Source organism: Phasianus colchicus, chromosome 3, assembly GCF_987193195.1.
Source record: "Phasianus colchicus chromosome 3, bPhaCol1.hap1.1, whole genome shotgun sequence".
Taxonomy (NCBI): domain Eukaryota; kingdom Metazoa; phylum Chordata; class Aves; order Galliformes; family Phasianidae; genus Phasianus; species Phasianus colchicus.
In genome coordinates, this window is record NC_143438.1 from 32,045,990 (window position 1) to 32,066,263 (window position 20,274).

Below are 20,274 nucleotides of genomic sequence, written 5' to 3' on the forward strand. Positions count from 1 at the left end.
TAATCCTACAACGACACACTTAAGCTTAAGGTAAAATTGTTTATAAAAATACAGTTAGATAACTTGAAGGAAAAATGTTACAAGAACTGAAGTTCACATCATGCCTTGCATTTTATGTTTCCCTTCTCTAATCCATTTGCTCATCATGCAAGAAGTACTATCTGAAATAAAGGACAGCACAGATTTGCTCAAATAATTCTATTCATCAACTGTGTGTGGAAACACAGGATATTGAGAGAGGCATCGGTAGGCTAAGAGGTTATTTAAAGTGATTAAAACTGCCAAATTTTGAAGTGCCACTCTAGTATGTTAGTGGATTAGTGTTTAGACATTACATTAAAATGTGTTGCAGACTCCAAAGGAGTCTGCTTGACAGGACAAACCTTTTGAAAATATAAAAATGTGAAGGCTAGATAAGAATGTGACCTAAGTGCTATATCGATGGTTGGAAAATTCAGAATCTGAAGTCAGACTTGGTTTTCTCTTTCCATGGCCACTAAGGTTTGTGTGCATATGTGATGTAATGCCATTTAGCAAACATCTACGAGGGCTGGAAAACAAAAATAACAAAATAATGACAATTGTGATTTTTAAGTCCATTGATGTTTCTCCCTGTCCAAGAGAAAGACTACAACATGGTCCGGAAAAGCTATTATCAGTGTAACACTTATTAGAAAATAGTGGTGTTAGGAGAAGTTAAAATCAGAGCAAAGTCTTCAGTTTTTGCAATATTAAAATATAGATGATAAATTACAGTCAATGTAGATAAACTACTTACTTTCCTACTGCAGATGCTGGATGAGATTCTGCAAACATTCTCCATTCAAATATCCTGTTGGATTCCCATATACTATCTGACAGGCAGTAATCAGGGCAAAGTACTGCTGAAATTAATTCCTGTAATACTGTAGGTTTTTTAATGAAAATCATGATGACAAATTATCTTTGTTGTTCTCTTCTCCGTTTTGTCCCTTTTATACTAAGTTAATTACATGGCATTTTCATGAGCCTACTATGCATGTCAAAGAAAAAGCGAAATGCTGTTGGCTTCTGGAATTTGTCCAGATGCTCACAAACAGATGTGAATTTAATTCTGATAGGTTTTTACTTTGGGAGTTCTTCATTTATATTTTTACCTGTCAAACTAATTCAACTTCTCTTAGCATAACAAGTGAGAGCAAAAAACCTATATTCTCCTTCTTAGTTGTCTTCTATGAACAAAGTGAAAGAAATAGTGATTGGACATCTCACAAATTCATGATTTGGGGCTTAGAAACTAGAATGTTTAAATTTGTCAGTACTGTGAGTTGCAGAGGAGGTGCGTGAAATGTGAAACATTGATAGGTAACAAAATTTGTGAGATGCTGAGTTGGGATGGTTGTGGGGGGTGGTTTGTTGGGTTTGTTTGTTTGTTTGTTTTGCTTTTTTTGTTTGTTTTGTTTTGTAATTTCAACTTATTTTCCATCTGTGTTTTCAGACGTAGACATAGCCTTTAAAGAAAGGTTTTGGCATAGGAACCTCCAAAAGTTCTTCTGAACACCTACATATAGAATTCTTCTCACTTTGCTGGTGTACAGTCCTATTTCAGCTCTCCTTTCGTACCCCAATTACTTATCAACCCTACAGACTTTCTGGCCGACTTCCTGTTTCTGATGTGCTTAAAAAACATTTTATTATTAGTTTTATGCCGTTAGCAAATTGCTCTTCAAAATCTTCTTTGGCTGGGCTTATTAAATTTAACTTGCCAGAATTGATATTCTTTTCTATTTTTCTGCTTGGGAATTGACTTCCACTTTCAGAAGAACTTCTAGTAATCTCCTTTACTGTGCTGTATATTGAAATGGTCTAGAAAAAGCAGAGAACTTTGAGAACTTTGAGGAGTTTTTCTTTTCATGTTTGCTGCCATCCTCCAAGGAATAATCTGACATTTGGTATGTAGTTAAAGATATAAACTAATTATTGCTCTTTTTCTGAATTGCTTTCCTGTGTCATCTCAGAAAGGGCACTGAAACATGAAGGACTAATTATAAAATTCAAACCATGGTGGGAAATAAAAAGGAAACAGTGTAGAAAACAGTGATCAGAGAAAGGAAAGATTGGTGCAAACATGCATCAATAAGGGAAAAAGAGTACAGCGAGAAAGGAACAGACTTTGGGAGAACTTATACAGACAACAGAAATAGTGATCATACCAAAATAATCACTTTTGGAACATTAAAGGTTTCAATGCAGCTTGCACTGAAGAGAAGAGGGATGAGTCTTCAGCACCTGAACTTTGACCAGCCCTTAAACCAACTGTTCTGTGGCTTTGCAGGAGCTTTGACTTTGTCCTTTTTACTCAACACTAGCGAGGCTGCACCTCGAGTGCTATTTTCAGTTTGGGGCCCCTCACTACAACAAAAACACTGAGGCCCTGGAGCATGACCAGAGAAGGGCAGCAAAGCTGTGAGGGGTCTGGAGCACAGAAGAAGAGAAGAAGCAGTTGAGGGAACTGGGATTATCTAATCTGGAGGAGGCTCTACAAACTACCTAAAGGGAGGTTACAGTGAAGTAGTTGTTGACCTCTTTCCCTCTCTAACAGTGATAGGATGAGAGGGAACAGCCTCAAGCTGTGCCAGGAGAGATTCAGGTTGAATATTAGGAGAAATTTCTCCTCCGAAAGAGTGGTGAGGCATTGGAACAGGCTGCACAGGGAGTTGGTAGAATCACAATCCTTGGAAATGTTAAAAAAATATGGAGATGTGGCACTTACGGACATGGTTCAGGGGGCATGGTCGTAATGAGTTGATGGTTGAATTTGGAGATCTTAGAGGTTTTTTTCCAACCTATGGAAAATATGATTTTATCCTATGAATTAATGTGTATTTAGGCAAAACTACACTCAGATATAGTTAGAGGTGTAGATATGGATACAACAGAACTGGTCATCTCTGACCTAGCACTCTTTCAAGGCCCACTGCACAAGTTAAAAAACAACTGGGAGCCATCGGCACATGGACCCTCAGCCCTCCAACCAGGTGTGGCTTTGAGTTTGTTTCTTAGTTGGACCCAAGATATACAATTTAACCTGTGAAGCTTCCTGTTGTTTAACCTGTTGCAACTTTAAGGCCTCTGCAAGGATAGCAGCTTTTTTGCACTGATCACTGGTGAACTGCATACTGCAGGTGCATACCATCCCTACCATGAAGTGCTCATTGTATCGTTTGAGTCATAAAGGCAAGGAAAAAAAAAGTATAACAGAGACGTGAAAGCACAGAGTAGACCTCCAGTTGGTCCATCAGATCATGTAAAAGGTTTGTCTTACTGTTCTTCATAATAATGTCAATACCCCCTGCTTTTTCACCAAAAGCAAATGAGTGAAATTCTATGAAACAGAAGATTCTGAATTTATCAGGAAATGTCCCTTTGTTGATGTCTACATATTTGGAATTTGTCTCTTCAGTTCTGTCAGAATTGTTCTTTCACTGTGATGTTTTACACGCAGCTAAAGGCGAGCATGTATCCTGAGTAGAAGTTGTCTGTCAGCTTGTACTTCAAATTTCCCTACCTCCTCATCAGTGAATATGTAATGGTGCAGGGCTCTGTAGGGGGAGCAAATTCTCTTACAAGGGGAAGAGGTACACAGACAGGAAAGGAAAGAATAATAGGAAAGGAGATGCAGAGATATGGGGAAGTTTGGGAATAGCTACCCTCAATCTTAGAGAACCTGGTAGTAGTGTAGGCAAAGTAAGAATGGCAGAGAAAACAAATACAGAGAGAGACCTCCTCAGAGCTGCATGATATAGGAAAGTGTCTGAAGGTGAAGAAGACTGTACTGGAAGGCGCAGCATAACATGAAGCAAAACTAAATGCAGGAAGTTAGAACTGGAAAAGAAAGGACAAAAGTTCAAGAGACAAATTTGAAAGAGAAAATGTAAATGCAAAATTGTACATAGATAAACCATCTTTCTCCTGAAATACTGCAGTACACCAGAATCTAGAGTGAGCTGTGCTAAGATAGTAGGTCTGTTGGGTATCACAAGGTTATTATTTTATATCCTGGGAGCCAAAGCACTGAAATACAATGTGACTCTCATGAGGGTGCAGTGAAACTCTGCAAGTGGAAAATGGGGCTGAACTTAGAAAACATTGCTAAACATCTTTCCTCTTAGCAAAGTTTCAGGCATTTGTAATAAAAATAATGGAATGAAGTAGGCTCTGATGTTGGACATAAAGTGCCATTATAATCAAGGTATGATTTTATGTTGAACAAAGTTATTGAACTGCTTTTTTTTTTTTCCTTTTTTTTTTTTTTTTTTTTCTGCCACACATGAATTAGCCAACCCTGGTATAATCTGTCAGAAAAGCTGTAACAAAAATACCTGCATATGATTTTAATAACTCTAGCCTCAAACACAAATATTTACTGAAATTTTAGTATTATCTGCCAATATTGATGCAATGCATGTTCTGATGTTACTGTACAATGAGTGACTGCCAATACAGACTTCAAAGCTGTTCCTGTTTTTAAATCTATTATTTACTCTACAGCTCTTCCTGATCAAACATTATTCAGACTCAACCCTGGCACACTGATAACTCATATGTTGCACCAGCGTATAGAAAAATCTCACAGTAGCCATTTACATCAAGAATTTGATATAAAAACACAAAAGCTTTTTCATAAGGAATTTGAATAGCACAATATGGAGAGCGTGTTATAAAAATTATTGGTCATTATAGGAAAACAGTTTGGTTTTGAGGGAGAATTATATTATATTGATGTCTCTGGAGATAGAATTAAAACTGACACAAGGTGAATTTTCTGCATATAGAGTAAAGACTGCAGGCTCTCAGAAGATAGACACTGGTAGACACTGCGGAATCTTCCAAGAATGCAGAAGAAGCAATGTTAAACTGAGTCCTCAGCTTTCAGCAGCAAACTGGACTTGCTGTAAGCATAGCCAAAGAAGAAATTGCCCAAGGTAGCAGACTACTGGGAAGACAAAGTGCATTAACTCCCCACTCCCTCCCACCATTTTTTTCCATATTAGGACTGGGAAAGACAGGTTGACTGAAGCTGCTGCTGCCCCTAAAGTAGGAGTGGAAACTATTGGTAGAATGCCCAGTCCCAGCAGCTGTGATAGTTGACTAGAAACAGTCCCTAGAGGCAGCAAGATTAGCAGCATGGATCCTCTACATCTCTCTACTGCAATTCCCCACTTTTCTGTGGCAGGCAGAAGTAGCCCTATCCCATCTGTTGTTTTAGGAGAATTGACTGCCAACTTTGCCTGAGCCATTGAAAAGCCTGTCACTTGCTTTAGAATAAAAGACATGCAAAATGTTGATAGTTGTAAAGGAAGAATAATCATGGCATTACTTACATGTAGAAATTCAGGGTGTGTCCTTGGTTGAAGTGCAGTATGCACTACTACTTGTTCCAAAATGCCAACGGCAATCACCATTTCATTCTCCACTAATGCGTATCTCAGGTTCTCCTTTTTCTATCCCAAGTTCTTTGAGGTGAATTTAACAGGTTAGTGTTAAAACTTATTTTCTTCATTCAGGAAGGATGTCATCACTATTTCACTATTTGCATTTGAGATGTGAACCACAAAGGTAACCACCTTTTGTTTTGACTTTCCAGCTTCCCAGGGCAATTTGTATCTTGGCAATTTCTATTCCTTCTGCCAAGAGTCTGTGATCCTGGGAATTTCTGTAGAGGATATATTCAGTAACCAAATTCAGAGTCTTGAAAAAGAACTCTTCAAGTCTATTCCATAGCTGTCTGGCTGATTTTTGTGCTCTAGAGCTTTGTTCCTGCAAGCTAACAGGCCTCAGATCTTCAGTGATGGAACTGAAGTATTTCTGTAGACCTGTGAGTTGTTCTCTCAGTCCATCTTTTGCCTGTGATATTCCTTCATGTCACAGCCAGTACTTTTCACTGTGGCAGAATTTTACATTGTAACCGCTTTTCTGGTTTTACAATTCCAGACAGTTATTCTAACTGTTCAAAAGTGTCACAGTGAGCCATATTGTAATGCCTCTCTTCATCATCTGTAGTGAGTCAAGAGTTCTATTTGTGATGTTCCCAAGAATCAGGATTTCATGCTCTTTATTTCATGCTCCTCGTGCCTGCTTCCTCATTGGAGGAACATATGCACTAGGAGGAAGAACTTTCAGGTTTTGCTTGGACTCAGTCTTGAAGGACTGCTGTTTGGCTTGTTCAGCTGATTCCTTGGTCTCCCTATTTCTGGCATGTTTCAGCTTTTTCTTAAATAGAGCTGCTTCCAACAGTAAGCAAGATCTGACTTTTCTGTGCAGATATCCTTACCCTTCTCAGTGAAAACCCAAAGGTTATCATGGCTTCAGCTTTTGTCTTGGACAGTGGCTCCCATTATTTCAGTTGTGTTACTGCAAAGGAGCTTGATTGGTTTTATATTAGCCCTTACTGAAGACTGGATATTTGCTTACCAGCTTTGATGAACTATTGGGGAAATGCAATAGGACACTCTAAATAAATAAAGAAATAATCACTTTGAGTTTTAAAAGAAGGAAGTTGTGGGTGACTTAGACCTTTGCAATCAAACTTACCTGGTACCCCAAGGTAGCTTTGATAAAACTGGCATGCTCCCAATGGCAGTGAAAAATGATCTTCCACCTTCTCATAACAACCAAACACAGCATCAGAACTTGCTTGAAAATCCAGAGGACACCCAGAATTGTGCAGTATTTCTCTGCCATCTGTTTCTTACAAGAGAATACCCCTATTCTTACAAGGAATAACTCTAGTGGGTTATTCCTTGCCTCCTAGTAAAGTCTCCTCTTCCTGTCCATCCCCCAGCAACTCTTTGAACGTAGTAGGAAAATATTTGCAAGCTCTGATCTTCTCTGACCCTGTCACAGGAGACACTCATGTCTTAAGACACTCTGTGTATCCTTCTTTGCCTTCATTTTCCACCAAAAGCATATTGCTTTCAATCTGTTTCATCTTGCCTCTCCATAGCGCCAGACTAGCTGAGGGGTGAAACTGCCAAATTACGTTAAGCAAGACTTAAGGGCAAACATCCAAGTGCAAGATTAAGAGCAAAAGGTTATTAATAAAACCATGATGAATACAGTTCTGGTCTATACTTAACAACATGACTCCTGCTCTTTCAAGTATCCCTTGAGGGATTTCTTTTGTGCTGTCCTGCTCTGAGTGCAGAAGATGTAGATCCATAAAGTCTGCCTCCCAGGTGGCTAGCTCAGCTCTGAGAGATTTCCAGTTCCACGTGCTCAGTATTACTTCAAGGCTCTGTTTCTGAATGCAAATGAAAATGTTGATCATGTTTCTTGAGAGAAGCACCTCAGATGCATAAATTGATGTTTCCATATCAGCCTGGCTGGGACTGTCAAATGGATAAATACAGCTGATTTTGCCTGCTGAGATCAGACGTGTTGTGCACCAGCAGTATATTCTCCCTTTGTCCTTCAGCAGCCAGCTGACTAGCTGCCCATGCCATTGGGATTCTTTTGAACCCCTCAGTAACGTTATTTATTCAATTATAATACATCTATTATGAGTTATCATAATGGCACGTGTTCTGTAAGATTCACGATCACTGGTAGGCTAGTGGCTATCCACATACATCACAATTTATCAGTATGGATGGCAGATGCTGTAAAATCCATGTGGTATGAATATATACATAACATTCATTGTACATAATGTTTCAGGTATACTGTCTTTTTTTTTTTTTTTTATATTAGCCTTTCTCTGCTTTGCTGGATGCCTACATACAAAGTGTGCTTTCTTCTGACCTAACCACACTGGAATTCCAGACAGAAAGTCTCTTTTATAGTTAAACTGTAATTCTACTAAAAAGGAATATATTTTTTTAATCCTGTTTTTACCTTATCTTTTATACTTCCTGTTCCCTGCAGATATGGTCTGCCTTGGCACAGAAAACAGATAGAAAGCCTAGTTACTGATTTTCAAGATAGACTTCATTGTGGACTTTATAGATGCAATAGACCTTAGTTTTGGCTGCCTTCAGAGAATAGTTTTAACCAGGCAGAGCTGATGTGGTAACTCTGCGTGATGATTACATTTGTGATTGTTCAGTGAACCTGCTCAGCCTACACCCCTGAGTTTGGACACAATTATTTTCATTTTGACAAAATGATATGGTAGGAGAACACAGCTGTGTGTCCATCTTTAAAAAATTTTCAAAATCAGTGGAAGAAGTTCCAGTTGTTTTACAAAACAGTGTATGAAATCAGCTGTACAGTTATTTTTCTCTTCTGCAGTATTTCTAGGAAAAGAAGTATGTTGATTTTTAAAAGGATGCTAAAAAAGACATTACAACACAAGATTTTCATTTTAGAAAACCATTGACTAAGCATGAAAGGCTTTCCATGTTTTACCTCCACTAATACGTTTTATATATATGTATATATTGGCTTTTGGCAGGAATTGAGAGTGGCTAAATGATATCTGCCTCTATAAGCCAGCCCATCTTAGTTAATTCATTAAATGATGACTCAGATGTGAAACATGCCTAGGGTTTTTCTTCTCTCTCCCTCCCAATACTCACTTGAAGACCTCTGTATTTGTGGGGTTGTACTGTAAGACTCATTTGCTTTGACTTAAGTTAAGTTAATGGATGACAACTTGTTGGCTTGGGAACACATGGCTGAAAAGCCATCCTTGGCATTGGAGAACCAGTAGCTGGTGGGCTTCAGACAACAGAGGCGATTCTTTCTCTATCATTGGAATTTCCACTGACTCAAGGAGTGGAGGTGCTTGGCTCAGTCTTCCCAGGATTTTAGGCCATTACAGTTTTTCAGGTAACGGGAGCCTAAACTGATGTCTAGAGAACAGCACATCTACGCAGCTCACTCCGTGTTCAGATTGTCCTGCATGGCAGGGATTTTACTGTGAAGGTCAAATTATTCACAGCGATGATCTTAAAAAAAAGAAAAAAAAAAAAATTCAGATGGTACAGTAAATGCAATGCAAAGAAATGGAAGAGAAACTGAGGAATGGGTTTTTCCACTGGTAGTGGCTTCACATTTGGTAGTACAAAAGCATTTTTTTAAACTCTATTGCTTATTGTGGTGGATGAATCAAAAGGGTAGAGAGCTACTCAGCTTTCTCCATCTTCTCAGCTCCAGCTACTGTCTGATGAATAGGGCTCCTAATCACTTGATATTGAGATATGTTTTATGGCTCACTTGACAGCTCTCTCTTGCAATCTTTGGTTTATTCACATCCAGTGAACTTCATTGTGCCTTGATTTTTTGGAGGACTACATTTTTAGTGCCTATCTGTTTAACTGAAGGTTCCTCTAACTCACAGTATGTAGTCAATTGAACATGAGCTTTTATAATGGCGTATTGACTATTCTTTGTTCAAACAAATATTAAAGTTTATTTCCAAATTTTGAATAGCTCTTTTTTTTTTTTTTTTCTTCTTCTTCCTTTCTTTCCTCCTTTTTGAAATCTAGTGCATGATGTTGCTGCATTTGCAGAGCTTGATCCAGAAGAATCGAAGAACATGCTTAAGGAAAAGAATGGCATGTGGTTCATGAACCTCATAATTAGTTCCCCTTCCTCGCTCTAAGCAGTAATTAAATCTGTCACTTCTGCTCTGCTGATTCATTTATTTAGCTATTTAATTGCTCAGCTGAATACATCTTTATCTCCGGAACTGCAATATTTTATTCAGACAAAGAAATAGCATAATCCATTATTTTTTTTCCAAGAGCAGGGACATGTAAAAGAAAAGAACACTAATACTAGATGATTTGGTGTGTTGTCAGTTTTCACTTATCAAACAAAACAGTGTTTAAGGGAAAACTTCAACTACTGCTTGAGGATAGCTTCCCAAATATAGGTTTGTTTCCCTGGGAAATTATGTCAAATGCTGGGAACCAGTCTATTTGATCTATATTTCCATTTCTGTGAGTTAACTTAAAGCACTTCGGGGAAAGTGGTCACAATCTTCTATAAAACCAGCATCCTCATCTTGACCTAACGGCAGAATATTTTATAAACATTTTAAATTTGTAAATATCTACTAAATTATGTGCAAACTAAATGTCATCTTCAAATACAGCATTTTGATTTACAAAGAAACAGCTTTTTTAATACATATAAGCTTAACAAGCAGTGAATACATCTCTGTAAGGCATGTTTCCATAACATGCAGTTTTCTCTTGTTTTCTTCATCCTAAAGGGTGAGGTTACAGAATTCCCTTGCTGATTTTTACCAATAGGTTGGAAGAACTGATATGGGAAAGCAGCTACCTCTGGAAAAAACAATGAGGACAATGTGAATACAGATCAAACAGGGCTTTTTGCCAAGATAAGGAAATATTGTGAGTTTTGTAAACTTTGGTGTCCTCTTGTCTCTGAATTTTGTAATGATAGCTGTTCCAAGAAGCAGAAGACACAAAAACCACCAAAGATTCAGAGAAGAATATTTTTATTTCACTTCTGGCATCAGCAGCTCAGTTTTGCCAGTTTATTCACCTGCCTAGCTGGCTAGAACTTTGTAGGATGTACACAGTTTTACATTTCACTCCACTAATGACTTATTTTTGCTGTCTTTTCCCTCAGTTTCAGCTATACCTCTGTTTAAGTCATAAGTCATCTTTTTCCCAAGTATGTTTGTTATTCTAAAAATGATTTTTTGCTTTCCTGGAAGGGGTTTTGTTGTGGTTCATAAGGATATTTTTCCTTTGGTGAAGATCCAGTTCATGTATTTGCAACACGAAGCATGTCCATACTGTCACAGCAGAGACCCCCACCTTGGCTCCACTGGAAGTGCACGCAGGCCCTTACACGAAGATCAGCCAGCAGAATGGGGAATGGGCAGGATTTATTAGTGATATTGCGATGTCTCACAAATACAGCTGCCCATCTCACGATACCTCTGTCTGCTGAGCTATGCAGGCTTCCCCCTGCCTGCACCACATCAGGGGTCTCTGCCTCACTCACCCCACGCACGGCCCTGTTCTCAGCAAGAGCTTTGTCAGCCTGTGGGCTGGTGGCCACGGCCCGACAATGCTCGGTCAGTATTGTCTGTGTAGTGTTATTGTTCTGCATCTGTGCACTCTGGCTGACTGAAAGCTCTTTGTTAAAAGAAAGAATATTTCTCTCCCTGCTAAAACTAGGAAGTCTGGAAATCTTGTGGGCAGTTTTGTTCATACTGTGCCTATGTCTGTGATTCTCAGGCAGGCGTTTTGCATGAGCTTCACTTAAATATCATGTCTTTTAAATGCATTTCATCCACTGATGTCTGCTAAGCGTGCGTTCTTTGTTATGTAGGACATATACTTAAATTCAGGGAGTTAGTAAAGCAGCAAAAACTATCTCTGGACATCCTTTGAAGATAAGGGTGCTTTGAGGATAAGCCTGTATGTGAATGGGTTTAGTGTGAGAAAGCAGCGCTCAGTGTGGCAGGACAAACAAGTTTAGATCAGAGGAGGGCACGGGAATGGAACAGAGAAAATAACGTTTATTTGCAGTGAAAGAGAAATTTATTACTGAGTTGGTGTAAAGTGAACACAGGAAACGGGGATAATTTCAGATGGCTTTCATCTCACTTATAAGAGAACATGAGGTTAGCCATATTAGCAACAGAATTAACTACTTTTACATAGATGTGTATGTGTCTTGAGACACAAGATATAGAGGGACATCTGGGAATGTCTGTGAGGGGGAAAAGGGGACAGTGATAGTCAGCTTCCACTGCGATGAACTTAGATGTTCTCATCCTGCCACCAGCAGGCTAGTAATTACTATCTCAAAGGCATTGTTGAGTTTACAGGCAAACAGGATGAAAACAATGCACTGTTGCTGCTCTGCCCTCCCTGTGCAGGAGCAGGCAGCGCCCAGCTGCTCACACAGCACAAACAAGGACACTGCAAAGTGTTGCACAAGCTCTAGGTCCCGGATCTGCTTAGGGAGACATTCTACTAAATCGAAGATAGACAAGAACACACAGTTTTCGTGTGTGTTCTTAAATGTGGTTCCTGATTAGTTTTCAGTTCTAACTCACTGCATAGTTGGAAAGTTCAGGCTGGATTTTATCATCACTTGCAGTGCTGGAATATGCTGGTGTAAAACACATCTAAATCAAATCAGATGCAAGCCCCCACTTTTGATACAAATCATAGAACGGCTTGGACTGGAAGGGACCGTAAAGATCAAATGCACCCAAGGCTGTACTTCATCAATGTAGTGATACATTTATTGACATATTGAAAACTTATTGCTAATGCTTTAATTAGGAGTAGCTGTTGCTTATGCTATTTATCTGATGTAATGTATCTGTGGGGCTGAAAGCTACCCCTGGGCAGCTCTGGTCACTTCATTGGGTTATATAAGATGCACAGAGCTTGGTACCTATAAATATTAGCATGCAGCTGTCACAAAAGGATCGTGAGCAGGCTGCTCGGGACCTGGAAAACATAATAACTTGGCACCCGGGAACATACAACTCTGATAACATATTGCAAGGTTATGTGTTGGGGGAGAGGGTAGGAAGATGGTGGTCGCTTTTTATCTTCGTCTCTTTTTAATTTTAATTTTTCCTTCTGGTACAGGTTGAATCTTTACAATTTTTATCACATTAGGATGTGACATTCCTGGCCTTGACAGTGCTTTTGTTTGGATATTTATAGCAGCTTCTGGTCATTGTCGAGCAAAGGAGATTGCCCTGCCCTCTGGCCCTTTCTTAAGCAGATTTTGGGCAGAAGCTCCTCTCATGTGGCACTAATTGAAATGATTGGTGGAGGGGGTGTTGTGAGCGCACTATGCCTGACTCGGGCTTATCTGCCAGGGGCTAAGCCAGGGGAGGCAGGGAGGGGAAAAAAAGAAAAAGAAAAAAAAAAAAAAAAAAGGAGAAAAGAGAGAGAGGAAGAAGAAAAAAAAATACAGGCTTTGCTTCGCTCTGGTCGCGCTGCCGGCCATCTGTCCAAGCTCGGGCTCGGAGACGGGCGGAGGGACGCGGTCGCTGGCGCTCCGCAGGTCGGTACCGCCGCGGGCGCTGGGCTCCTGCCGGAGCCGCACTGGGCTGTTGCGTGCTGCTGCGTCTAGGCGCGGGTCTGTGCGGTGCTCTCGGCAGTTGGGCACGCTGCTCGCAGAGCGCTGGCTGCCCAGGGCGGGCCGGCAGCGGGCGAAAGATTTCGAGTGGCAAGTGGGAAGTGATTTCGGGTGGAGATGGGGTTCGTGCGGGCGGCACGTCGTCCGGGCAAGTGAGCTGCGCTGAAATATGTTTTAGGGATTGTCAGCTGGAAAGCGTGCGCTTCCCTTGGGTGAGTAACTCCGCCTGAGCCGGCAGCTTGCGGGTCTAAAGGAGACGGTATCTTTCGGAGGTTTGTCCCCCTCCCTTTACCACAGCCCCTACCCCCAGATAACGGTTCTCTGTAAGTTTAGGGAGAAATCGGGAGGGGCGCGAATTGGCCCTCGCCCGTGCGCTCCGCAGGGGTTGTGAAGGATTAGCAAGGCAGGGGCTGCGAAGTTTCTGACGTCCTATAAGCCAGCAATACTGTCAGAAATAACTGAGCTGCATTATTTTCACACGTTTTCGAGGTGTTAGCCGGGGAGTTTGCATCTTTCTCTTTAGCTGCTAATGTTTCTGGAGGCTATTTGGAGTTGGTGGTTTTAACAGCCTGAGCAAACAGCTGTATGGTTGTTCTGTGTGCTGTGCAACAGGGAGAGAAAAAGTGAAACTTCAGTGCGTGTTGCTTGAAGAAAACTTTATGCTAGCTTTATGGTAACAGCAATGAGAGGACTCTAGACTTCATGCCTCTTATTGTTAGTAATATTAAAGCACGCAAGGAGTCTTGTTAGTCTGCGCCAAAAACTATATTTCAATTTCTTCAACACGTCTGCTAGGAAGTCATATTAACCAGAAAGCGGTTACGTGCAAATCCTATTATTTGTGTTTGTGATAACCCTACTAGGCCTACTTGAAAAATAAAATAAGGTTCAGATAGTGTGTTAACAGGACGCTTAGCAGGTCTTAATTAAACACAGCAAAATCCAGCCATCGCTGGAAATGGTCGTGCATGTGGACTTTCAAATGTTAGAAGAGAATTTTGATGTGAGAAGTACGCATACCATCCCATCTAACTGTAGGTCTTGGGTTTCTTTTTTCTTTTGTACGATGTTTTGGAAATGGAAAAATAGTAACAAGTGGAGCTGACGAGCTGGTAATCCACTTGTCCACTGCTTATCCCTAATGAGGTTCCTAGTACACAACTCATGACCTATCGCTGAGGAACACTGACAATGGAATCCAGGAATTGGCCATACTGAAGAGCTCAAGAAATATATAAATAAAATAAACTGAAAAGATGAGGCTTAGCCATTCATAAAGCCTTTAATAAACACATCGTGTCTACTATTCTACTTGCTTTATTCAAAGAGAAACAAAAAAATTTGACTGACACATGGTTATTATTCCATACCTTCTTAATATATACTTGGGTGAAGAAAAATGTTTATTTTCTTCACAATCTGAATTAGTTGTGGTTTTTTTTTTTGTTGCAGGTATTTTTTTCCTTTACAAAATAACTTGTTTTTTCTATGTCTCTCATGTCTATCCGTGCTGCAAAAATAAGTCTTGAAGCATGTAACATTTGTTTTACTGTTTGTTTTCCACTCCTTATCGCTCTTGGTCTCCATTTGGTGCTGTTTTGAACATTTTTGTAATTTAAACACATCTGTATTTAAACACATCTGTAGAGTGTGAGGCGTGATAATGCATGGCAATATGAATGTATTTTTGTTCTTACATGGCACAAAGTATTTTTATTGTTACTTCAGAGAAGCTACAAGCATGATAAATACTTCATTAGCTGTATCAGTAAGAAATCTGTTAATGTGAGTGCATGATCAGTTAAAAAACGCGTTTTTATTTGAAAGCCTTCTCATGGCAGACATGGTACCAATAATCTTAATGTGTAACCTGTGGTGCATATCTTCCATGATGGATCTGATTTTCTCATAGGTCTTTTGTAAATACTGTTTTTTATTCAGGGTAACAGAATTTTCGGGGAAAGTCCAGGCTCCTTGTTTCTCTTCAGCCTCTGAGTTTGGCAGGAATTTGCCAGGAGGGCTGGGGGTGTACGGAACGGGCAGTTTAGGATGCAGCCCTTCTTGTCAGAAATTGCTTTTGGTATTGTAGGGCACTGAGGTGAACTGTATGTCAACCCCAAAGACTGCTGTGTGTGTAGGATACCAAGAAGGAAATCAGAGTAGCCACCTCTGATTTCCAAAAGCTAGTGGGCAACTTTGGAAAGCACTTAGGGGAGTATCAGGCTAATTGCATCTGAAGCAGCATGCCACAGAGCAATCAGAGAGTAAAAGATTGTTCTAGGCAAAGTGCGGAGGTTTGCAACCCTTCACGGGTTCTCCGTGCTAGGGGAAATGAAAGGAGATCATAGAATCATGGAATGGCTGGAGTTGAAAAGGACCACAATGGTCATCTAGTTTCAACCCCCCTGCTATGTGCAGGGTCACCAACCACCAGACCAGGCTGCCCAGAGCCACATCCAGCCCTGGCCTCCAGGGATGGGGCATCCACAACCTCCTTGGGCAGCCTGTTCCAGTGCTTCACCACCTTCTGAGTGTCAATGGAAGGCTGATGAAATCATAACAAACCCCAAATGCTAAACAAAAAGCTGCACACTCTGGTAGCACACAGCCACCTGGGCTGCTGTCAAAGAAACCCTCACAGTGTCTTCCCCAAACCTTGGGCAGTGCTATTAAGGCAATCCCTGTGGCTGCTGCCCTGTGGCAGTGCTATTAATGGAGCTTGGGGTGCAGGAGGATGCAGAGGAATGGAGCAGATCTTGCCATTCCGCTGGGCTGGGCAGGGTGAGCTGCCATGGCACCCTGCTGTGGGGCTGTGCCTATGGGGAAGAAGCGTGAAGGAGGAATCTGATAGTGGGAAAGTGCTGGGAGGGCAGGTGCTGAGAAAAGTGCACGGTGATGAGGCCTTGAGGGGGTGGGAGGCATTGGCAGAGGTTGAGTTTTGGTGGAGCAAGGATTGAGGGCAGTTGTGTGGACCCAGAAGCCAGAGCTCCTGAGTTTTGCTACAGGGAGCTTTTGTAACTGGATGGGTAGGATGAATTGGGTATATGAAAGACATCTAGCTTTAGGTGTCCCTCTTCATTTCAGGGGAATCAGACTGCAGGACCTTTAAAATTCCCTTTCAACTCAATTCTATGATAAAAGTCAAGATGGGAAGTGAGCTTGGGGGTTCTCAAGGGCTGAGGAAAGGTTTGGCAGTGGAGCAGGAGCAAAATTCAGGGTAGGGGAAGGCTGACAGCAAGGAGGTAAGGGGATTCAGAATAAGCTTCAGCCAGTTCTGTTGTGTATACGGTATCAGTGAGGTAAATTAGTACAATTTACAGCAAAACTGTAAGGGATGGGAACTCTAAATGAATCTACTGCACTAAGACTGATTACTCTTGCTGTTAATGCTTCACAAAGACTTTCATTTAATGGGGTGTCTGTCTTCTGACGTCTGTAATAACGTCATGAGTGCAGATTGTGGAATGGGAAGAAATTTATTTTCATAGAAATTTGGAGATTGTTTCTCTTTAAAAGAGACCTTCTCACACATTCTGTTAACAAATGTAATTCATTGCATTCATTTGCTAAGCAACAGACTCACTTTGTTGCCTGTGAAGCACAAAAGCAAGGGAGGTTTTGACACAAGAAGCAGGGCTTATGTAAAGTTCATGAACAGCAGCAGAAAGAGTGAATGATGATTTTTCTCTGTTTTGTGCCTTACATTAAAATATTTTCAGGTTGGATACTTTTCTCTGCTGGCTGCCATCAGTGATAGAAGTATCAACAGGAGAAAAATGGGTCGCTTGGGTTTTAGCATTAAGTAGCAAATCCAAGGCCAATAGGATTTAGCTGAGATGTTAAGGTTTATTCAGTGCATTTAGTTAATGAAGTTGAGAGGAAAAAAATGTCTGTCTGAGGGATGGAGAAGGGGACAGCTTTGCCTCCTGCCACCAGGTGCATCCTGCAGTGACTCTTCTTGATTGATAGGCACTCCAAGAGACAAGAAAGAGCTGAGTGAAAGGAGGTTTTAATTAAAGAACACCTGCTCGATGCCAGCTCTTTTGGATTAAAACTGAGCAGGAAATCTTTGGAATAGACATCCATCTAGTCTTAAGGGTGTACGTTTGTTATTATGAAGCTTAGGAGAAGGAAAGATGACAGTATGTCCAAGTGCCTACACAGCACTTACAAAGCAGTGACAATGTTCAGTACATTCAGTCACATGTGAAACCTTGTCAGTAGCTAACATCAATCAGACACACAAACCAAGTTCAGGTCAACTAATTCCCATCTGAACAGTATGCCAGGATTTCTTGCAGGCAGTCCCCCAGTCTCAGCAGCACAGGGGGCCTCTTGCTGCACTAACCTGTGATTTGAAGCTTTTGTATGCTCTGCCAGGGGCTGGCATCTTGGCTACACACAAGCAGTTTAGCATCCATAGTTGCTTTTAGAGCCTCACAGACCTTCAGCAGAGAGACCAATTTAAAAAAGATTGATAACATAGAAAGTTGCCTTTATTTTAAAAATGAAATAATATCTACGCAAAACTCAAGACAACATGGAATGATCCTTTTTCCAGGAGGCTTAATCTAGGCTTTCTTTTTTTCGGTTGCATTCCTCTATAGGCCAGACTCCTACTCAGATCAGACCTCATTGTTCCTGAATCTGTAGTGGTCAGTTAGAGTCTGATGAACTTTCTTATTCCACCCACCCCCTCAAACATCTGTGCTTGCTGTCATAGCTGGGAGCTCTTGAACAGCAGTTAAGACCATCGAGATTCAGTCCAGTGACCTCAACAGCCTCTTTTCTGAGCGGGATGTGGGCAGTGATGGCAGGATTTGATTGTAATGGTCTTGAATACATAAGCAGAAGGCTTACAAAATGAGTAAAAAGATTCCATGTAGCAGTTGTACCAGCCTAACCAGTAGCTTGGATAGCCTATGGCTTAGCACAAGTGTGTGAGAAGGGCAGTGAAGCAGTTCTTGGAAGGATTTAGCTCAGTGACACCTGAAAACTCACACAAAATGGATGGTTTAGAGAAAAAGAGTGCGTATGGGGGGGTTGCTTTTTTTATTGATTTGGGGAGGAGTTTATTATTTAGGATTCTTGTTTTTGGAGGGGAAGGGGGATTATTCTGCAAGTAATAAAAATATTGATAAAGCAGCATTTGTATTTTTCTGCGTCATTATGAATTGCTCTATTCCTGTTAGTTTCACAGGACCTTTACTGAATAAAAAAAATAGGCTGTATTTATAGACTAGACCAGGGACATCTCTGTAAAAAGAAATAAAAAGCAGGTTTTTTTCTTTTATTTTTTTTTTTAACAAACAAACAAACAAAAACCCTCCCTCTGCTGTCCAGGAAAGAAAGAATGCATATGGATATAAAGAGCTTAGAGCAGTGTCCATTATTTTTTTTCAGTGGTTCATTACCTTAAACTTGTTTTCTGGTGTTTTTCTCATTAGTGGGCAGTAAAGCACCTGTTCAGCATTTGAGCCTGATATAAACTAATAAAAAGATAGAATGTGAACTTTGAACACCAGAAGTTGACTTTTCTGTGATTTCATTCAATTAAGAGAACTGTGCACATACCTTTAAGATCTCTTTAGCATGGCATGGCTGCATGCCAAAATCTAGCCTGAAGTGCTTACAGAGATTTTTAGCATCTGCTTTGTAACATTAAACACCTTTTAGAAACAGCAGCAGCTATTTCAAGTGGAAAAGCTGTAAAAATGTTGGGAGCAGAAGCAACCTTTTACATGGTCAATAATTACTCCATAGCACAGGATTAAATGCTGGAAATCCCTGAGCTGTCTGGTAGAGTTTTGTTTGCGTATGATCAAAGATATAGAAGATTGTCTGCCTTTTTTTGTTGTTGTTAAAGCATGTTATAAATATGAGAGCAAATGAAAATGAAGTAAACCTTACTCTTGCCAATGCAGGAAACTGTTCTGACGTGCAAGTTAAAAGTATCCATTCAGAGTACTAAGAATCAGGTTTGGCGTCTCAGCTCCTTTTGGATTGGAGATATTTGAGTATCTGGGTTTCCATCTGATAGCAGGAGACATTAAAAGTTCCACCACTGGGCTTCTCTGGGAAGAACAAGAGCCTCAGGCAGGCACCAAGAGACAGATATTTAATTTCCCCCTCCCTCCTTTCCCCATCAGCGTTCGTACTGTACAAACAGATCCCTGGTAGGTAATGGAAAGACTGTCACTGTTAATTAAGTATTGTGAGCATCCTATGATGTTTACCATGGGCTGGGTAGAAGAAGCAGCATAAAAATTAGAAGAGCTCTCAAATCTTGCTTGTAATGAAGTTTAATGTTACTTCAGTGTAAGTCACGTCAGATACGTCTGAAGCTGACCCTGTGTTTTAGAATACTTCTGAAATACTTGAATTTTTTGTTTGCACATGAATGATAAATCTCTAATGAAATAAAGCCTCCAGCATAAGCCATGCTGGTGGAGCATCCTGAAGCTCTGCTTCCTGTGACCAGTGAGAGCACCTCTCCGAGCAGCCTCCCCTACTGACAGAATTGTATTTGCATTTGGGGGCTTCTCTTGTGATTGTCATGCTGGGGGTGAACTTTCTCCCACGCTTTTGGTGTTACCTTCTGTAATGAGGGATGTGAGACTTGTCTGTGTTCTTCACCTAATATCTGGTTATGTGTGGCTTTCTTCTTCTATTTTTTTTTTTATCAGATATCATTGAAGTGACCTGTTGAAAGATGCTCATTGCTTCCATGACGTGTTAGCCATGCTCACAATATTTTCCTATTGCTCTCTGTGAAATGTGTTGGCTGAATGAACCATTTGCTCTTTAAAGGAAAAAAAAAAAATAATCAGGAAAAATGTCTCTAAAGTTTTCGCTTTAATTCTGATTTACCTCTATTATTCATATTGAGCCAAATCCTGAGGGTGTCATTCAGCTGAACACTGAGGGTAGGCTGAAATACATGAGTCCTGCAGGAATCGTTCTGTGTGGAAGGTAAAATGAAGACCAGTATCTCTCATGTGCACTGTGAATACTTGTCTAAAGATAATGAGCATGCTTTGACTATACCCTTACAACGTGCAATGGCAAGTTTTTGCAATAGGTTGCATCTGCCAGTGATCAGTTATGTTTTAAGGCATAGTCACTGAATGCTTTAATCAGTGTTAGAAGTCCTACTGTTTTGATGGATGACTTATTTTGCATGTTAGCCTCCTGGTTAGC

The 20,274-nt window shown here is 40.5% G+C and overlaps 1 protein-coding gene across 19 annotated transcripts in view; it reads left to right on the plus strand.

Moving 5' to 3' along the window:
• LOC116226304 (poly(rC)-binding protein 3-like) overlaps positions 1-20,274 on the plus strand; it is a 479,048-nt gene that overhangs the window by 327,798 nt on the left and 130,976 nt on the right. The window contains exon 1 of one of the 19 annotated variants that reach the window (XM_031589135.2): positions 12,863-12,999. The exons of 17 other annotated variants lie outside the window; for them this stretch is intronic. The gene's annotated coding sequence lies outside the window, so the exon portion shown is untranslated. Of the gene's footprint in view, positions 1-12,862; positions 13,000-13,043; positions 13,287-20,274 lie in introns of those variants that run through there. One more of the 19 variants, XM_090137230.1, reaches the window with a different exon arrangement.